The sequence below is a fragment of the Lolium perenne genome, chromosome 7, assembly GCF_019359855.2.
Source record: "Lolium perenne isolate Kyuss_39 chromosome 7, Kyuss_2.0, whole genome shotgun sequence".
Taxonomy (NCBI): domain Eukaryota; kingdom Viridiplantae; phylum Streptophyta; class Magnoliopsida; order Poales; family Poaceae; genus Lolium; species Lolium perenne.
Genome location: NC_067250.2, coordinates 289889905 through 289896602, shown reverse-complemented (window position 1 = coordinate 289896602; position 6698 = coordinate 289889905). Strand labels below are relative to the sequence as shown.

Below are 6698 nucleotides of genomic sequence, written 5' to 3'. Positions count from 1 at the left end.
AGCGTACGGAGTCAAAAGCTTTGCGAATGTCGAGCTTGAGAAGGAGGGCCGGTGATTTGCTCTTGTGAAGCCTCGTTGCATAGTTCTTGATATATAGGAAGTTATCGTGGATGCTTCTCTTCTTGATGAAGGCTATTTGAGCATGAGAGACAAGGCCATCCATGTGCGGTGCTAACCGGAGAGCCAACACCTTTGCAATGATCTTCGCAATCGCATGAATAAGGCTAATTGGGCGAAAATCCGAGACCTCTTCCGCCCCATCTTTCTTTGGAAGCAAGGCGATATTTGCGGAGTTCAACCAATGGAAGTTGCCCGCATGGAGGCTACCAAAGTGTTGAACCACGTCCATGATGTCCGCCTTGATGACGTCCCAACTAGTTTAGACTTTGGCAACTGCGAATCCATCATTCGCTCTGCAATTCCAGAGCCAATCTGAATTCCATGATGCTGCAAAATTCAGGGCGTACAACTCTGTTCCAGTACAGGCGTACTGCTGTATTCTAAGTGGAGGAATAGAGACCCAGCAGATTAACAATCGCATGCCTGTTCAGAGAAACATGAAAATGATCCCCAGTTCGAACAAACAATATCAGCAACCGACTAACAAAGTGGAAGCAGCAGGTGAAAATGAAGCAGAATGGGAGCAAACAATCATCACAGAGAAGCAGAGTGCCCAGATGCAAACACTTGAAGCTTTTCAGTCACAAATTTATGAACATTATTAAGTTGTAGCATCCTCTGAACATTATTTTATGAACAACAATCTTTCAAATCTGGTGGATCAGTAATTCAAACTTTCCTTGTAGATGGAACCTGAACTTCCATTAACTGATGAACACAGCAAGATCGCTGGCCACTAAGACATGTACAAATTCAGGCGCACCGTCCAGCCACACTGGCTTGGGATTGATGGCCTAACTTTACACCATACGTTGCTAATGCGTCCGCAACATTATCACAAGCCCTTGGGCGATACTTAATTGAAAAGCTAGGAAAGCTCAGGCTGGTGTGAAACTTAATTTCTCAGAAGAGATGACCATTAACAGATAGGTCATGAGCATTAGCCCTGATGGCTTCAACTAGCTTTTGTTAATCGGTCTCCACTTGGACTTCGCTTATTTGGTTGCTTCACTGCTCCCTTGTGCAGAACTGTTCGATTGACGGGAGCTCAGCCACGAACAAATATTTGGTTGCTTCACTGCTCCCTTGTGCAGAACTGTTCAAAATCATCATCAGTTCTAGTGATCAGTTGAAGCAAGTTCACCTCGGTGTTGCCATTTTCTAGTGCAAGTGTGTGCAACTATCTTGTTCCTGTCCAGTGTTGCCCTTTTCTCCTGAAACTATCTTGTTGCTGTCCTTCCATTCCCACCAGAGCAGGGCCATTGTTCGCAACTTTAGACCGCTTTTAAATTTTAGGACTTCCGAAATGAGATCGTTAGGGCCACTGCATTCTACTAGGTTCTTGCAAATCTTTTCTGAACAAATCTTCACAACAAGAGTTTAACAGTTTTGCATAATAGAAACAAGTGGCACTCATCTTCATTCAGGCTCCCCGGTTCTACAAACCCATCATACATCAATACATCATTCACTCTCCATTTCTACAGCAAATCTGAATTCCAGATGCTCCGAACTTCAAGATGGATATTCCGGATACGTCCTACTACTATACAAATAGAGGAATAGGGACCCAAGCATATAAAAAATCACATGCCATTGGAAGAAAAAAAGACGTAAACTATGCCCACTAGGAACGAACAATATCAGCACCCAACTAACAAGGTGGAAGCAGCTAATGAAAATGAAGCAGAACTGGAACAAAAAAAATCACCAGAGAGAAACAGAGCAGCATCTGTATCATTGGAAGCTTTCAGTCACAAATCATGTCATATTATTAGCTAGGGAACCATCTGTATCATGGCTAAGCAGAAGAGGCTGAGACACAATAGGTTCCAGCAACCCGACTGCGACAATGAAGTTTAAAGCTCGATACATTTGAAAGACAGTTTGTTACAACCACAGATAGTGGAGCGCGACACAGATAGATAGATGGTTTATCATTTTCTAGGCAGACTCATTTCTTCCCACTCTTCTTGAGGCCGGATCCTCCCAGTGCACCCTTCTGGCCTGCCTTTGCCTTCAGCTCCTTCAGTGCCTGGTTGTCAAGAAAAAACAATAGTCCATGTCAGTAACAAGGGTCATAAAATACGAAGAGCAGGAGGGATATGCTAGATAGCTGCTGTTGGTCTCACCTTTTGCTCATCTTTCTTCTTCTGGAGGTAGGCCAGGTCAGTCTGCAAACAAAGAGGAAGACAGAAGCCTCATAAGCATAGATGAACTGCAACTGGTCAAGGAAGCAACAGGTGTTGTTACTTATTGTTTATTATGGACATATTTTCCAAATAAAAAAGTGTTGTTTTTCAGGGTAGTACAAAATTAAGAACGCCCGCCTCTCCCTCCCAGACTCATAACACTAGGGGATACTTGCGACTGTTGTAGCTTATGTATTAAGAGAATGGTATTATGGCTGTAGTATCAAAAGCAAGACAACTAAAACTATAAGAGGCACAACTAAATGAATAGACTGCTATCTTCTAGCTGACCCAGTACAGTTGAGTTGTAGTGAACTAACCGCTGACTAGTTAGTGTCCAACATACAGAGACCGGTAATGGCATAAAGAAAGAAACTACACAAGAATAAAGCAATGCACCCCAGGTTTTACCGCAAATTCAACTTAGCATATTCATCTCAGACAAGCCATGACTGCGCATTGTGCAATCCACACACAAATCAGGGAACACAACTTCGCCTTAGCTAGATTGATTTTAAGAAATACATACTAAGCCCTAACCATTAAGCAAAATACGCCCACATAAAACATTGTTTGCTTGCACACGCAACGACTTCGAATTTTTCAAACACCACAAGATCCAGCCGCCAGTTGACCCTGTCATCCAGCATAATCGATAGAATCGTTACCAATCCAGCAAATTCCCCCTCCTAATAGAAACAAGCAAAGTGATTCCACTCACCTAAGACCAATCATTCATGGACCCCTAAACTATTTTAAAAAGAATGCATCAGAACAGGAGATGACGCTTAGCAATTTCGCCAAATTCCTATCCCCCTGACGAATCGTCCACGGTAACCAACCAAACACGGACCGATCTAACGATACAGCCCACCGGTGACCTGAACAGCTCCAAACCTAGGATGAATTACAGGGGCGGACCGCTAATCCGGGCTTCGAATCGGGGGGCAACGGCCAGATCAGAAGGACAGCGTACCTCGTCGTAGTCCTTCTCGGCGACCTTGGCCTGCTTCAGCGGCTTGGCCTTCCCTCCTGCAAAATCACCCCGAAACCGAACGAGACGTCAGAACCCGGCCGCGAGGATAAAATCGATCGGCGGAAAGAACGCGCGAGAATCGGACGGATGCGGGGAGAACAAACCTTGCTTCGACATGGTTGACGGGGTCGGTGGTTGGGCGGAGGCGAGAAACCCTAGCTCGGGACGAGACGAGGTGGACGGAAGGAGGGGAAAGGCGAGAGGAAATGGAGGAGATTGGGAGAGATGAGGGATTAATATGGGGAGGAGTTGGTGGAAAATGGAATCTTGTCTTGTGGCCGTGAAAGTCTAGGATGGGCCTCCGTTGGCCCACGGGTTCAATAATGGGCTCTGTATTTTCCTGAGCAGGCGCTTTCAACCCGTGATTTCCTTTGTTTTGGTTCTAGTCTATTTCAGGATTTCCCACTCATATTTTTTTCACTTAATCTATCTATCTATACTTACTAGTAGTAGTATTATATTGGAGTTGGTCGTTTCACACTCAACGCGTTTGATGGTCGTCGTTACAAGTATCTGAGCCGTCCAATCTTAACTCAACGCCCGCACAACGTCAGATGGCCCGTATCAAATCAATCTTTACTTGCCAAACCCTTCAAAAAAAATCTTTAACTGCCAAAGTTGCATTTCCGTTTTTTTGCAAGAGCATTCCTCTTACCCCCTTCGTCCACCCCATCCCCTCCTCCTCCTCAACTCCATCTGGTAACGCCTCCACCGAGTTCACCCCGCCGCGGATGCCTCCCCCGAGCTCCACCGTCAAGATCAACCTGGGAACCGTCCATGGCCGAGGAGGTCATGAGCTCCATGACGCCAGCGTTGCTGACCCTCATCCACCACCACTACTGTGAGGCTTCCCCGCTCGCGGCCTCACTGTCGCCGACAATCTCCTTTGGCTTCCTCCATATCATCCACAACATCATCCTCAACTCCATCTGGTACCCCGCTGCCTTTCTCCTCCGCGCCACCAACCAGCTCGGTGGCTGAAAGGATCATATGCCGCACCTAGAGGGGGGGAATAGGCGCTACCCAATTTTTAGTTCGTTTTCAGTTAAGGCTTGACACAAAATTAAATTCTCTAGATATGCAACTCAGTGAATTTACCTAGATGGCAAGATATACAACTAAGCAAGATATCACTAAGCAATATACTATAAAACTGCAATAAAGGATAGAGGTAAGCGACACAAGGGAGGATTCCCGTAGTTCCTTCCTTTTGAGGGGAAGTACGTCTATGTTGGAGGGGCGTGGTTGCCACGAAGGCCTAACGAACACCACAAAGGCCTCACCCTATTCTCCGGTGAGCAACACCACAAAGGCTCAACTCACTTGTCCACTAAGGGATTTCCTCATGGCGGAAACTTGGCCTTTACAAGATTCTTGGGGCACACATGCACAACTGAACTGGAGCCTCCCAAAAGTTGTTACAACACAACAACAATAATATCAAATAAAGTAACAAGAACTAGGGTTTCCAAAAGAAACACTAGCAAAGAGGTCCTCAAGCAAATGAGGGGGAAATGCAAATCTCACTGGTGAATATGTAGATCGGGGTCTTCTTCTTTGATTCTCCAAAGATCAAGAGCTTTGGGTGGTTGACAGAGGAGATCTAATGACTTTCGTGGCCTAGCTTGATGTAGTGTTCTTGAGAAAAACGAGCAGCTCTTCAATGTAGGGGAAAGGTCCTATTTATACCCCTTAGCAGATTCTGACCGTTGGAGCGTCTTCAGCGGCACTACCACTGAAAATGGGTGACAGTATCGTTCCTGGAAGAATGACCTGATTCATAGTCGAAGAGGGTTACCGACGGAACTGCCGCCGGGTCCAGCGGCAGTGCCGCTCCATTAAACGGTAGTGCCGGCCACTAGGGCGCCAGTGCCACCCAGCAAGGTGGCCACAACACCAACAGAAGAAGTGCCGCCAGCACTGACGGCAGGACCGCCCTTCACAGCGGCAGTGCCGTCACCAATGGCGGCAGTGCCTCCCTGTCTTAGCATGGCCAGGAAAACTGGGGGCTTCTTCTTGTTAATTTTTGGAGGCAATACTGATGACGATCACTGAGTAGTTTCTCTTCATCACTTATAACAATGTTAAAAGATCACCGATATTGTCGTCAAACACACAATTTCCTAGATATCATGAAATGTCCTTTCAATCTCCCCCTTTTTGGTATTTGATGATAATATCCGGATTTTGCAAGAAAGAATATATATCACGGGTTGTTTCAAGAGATGAAAAGGCTCCCCCCTAAAACCTAAATGTGTGCATATAAGAAATTTTCACTTGGATATAAATGCTTACATAATAGCTATAAAGCACTCTTACCATAAATATATATGAAACAAATTTGAACAAAACAATTTGAATAAAAGAGACACATAGTAATAGATAGGTTGAGGTATAGTGACTATACTATTTCATAAGGATACTCTCAACCATATAAATAGCTGAAATCCATATGTCTCAAGCCATACACATCTCAATATGAGAGGTATCCATTCATAAGTTGAGATATATAGATCAAACCATTCATAATAGTAATATCAACCATTTAGAATATCGAAACCCATAATAATAATATGTATCACTACCACACTTAGAACATAGTTTTAAACGACCAAGGTAATCAAAAAATTGTTCAAACATAAAGGACATAACTGATAATAAAAAGGACACAAGCTCTCAAAGAATGTTAAAAGGAAAATGCTTGTGTCTCACCCTTGCAGAACCCGTGACAAGTCCTAATAGACCTTCTTCTCCCTGTTGGCTTAGAACGCCAAAAAGAGATAAGAAGTGATGCTACAATATCCCATGGAGACTCAATCATCATCGGACTCCTCTACATCATCGGAAGAATTCTCCTCATCCTCATGTTCTGACTCGGTGGGCACATGATCAGACATCTCTGCATCACTGTCAACAGGCCGGCGAGAGGGACCATGCATCCCAAGCTATTCAAACTCAGTCACATTTCCATGTTTGGATAGCCATACCTCCTCAGGAGTGATGCTCATCTCAGATCCATCCTCAACGAGAATGTCCAGCTTCCTCATAATGAGCTTGGTGTTCCTCTTGTCCATCTTCCTAGCACTGTGAGCTTGATGTTGGTGCTGATTCATGTCAACTTTAAGGCAAAACATTCTGGAAATCTTTGCCTCCATCCGAGCCATCTAGCCCTTGTCAGCAGCAGGAGGAAGAAGGCGCTCTACAACCTAAACATATGGAGCAGCAGGAGCACCAGGAGGCATGGGGTGGACCTTGACCTTGAGATCCTTAGGCTTGTGCAGAGTGCAATGACAAATCTCCATAAGGTTGCCCAATTCCATAGCCTCCTAACGAGAAGCAATGAACCTCAT

The 6698-nt window shown here is 45.0% G+C and overlaps 1 long non-coding RNA gene across 1 annotated transcript; it reads right to left on the bottom strand.

Annotated features, from left to right (window-relative positions):
- Nucleotides 1-1868: 1868 nt before the first annotated feature.
- LOC127326627 (uncharacterized) lies at nucleotides 1869-3588 on the bottom strand. Its single transcript, XR_007868032.2, has 4 exons — nucleotides 3453-3588; nucleotides 3289-3344; nucleotides 2253-2294; nucleotides 1869-2155 (listed from the first exon to the last, which is right to left on the bottom strand). It is a non-coding gene; the product is annotated as an uncharacterized lncRNA (long non-coding RNA).
- Nucleotides 3589-6698: the final 3110 nt, after the last annotated feature.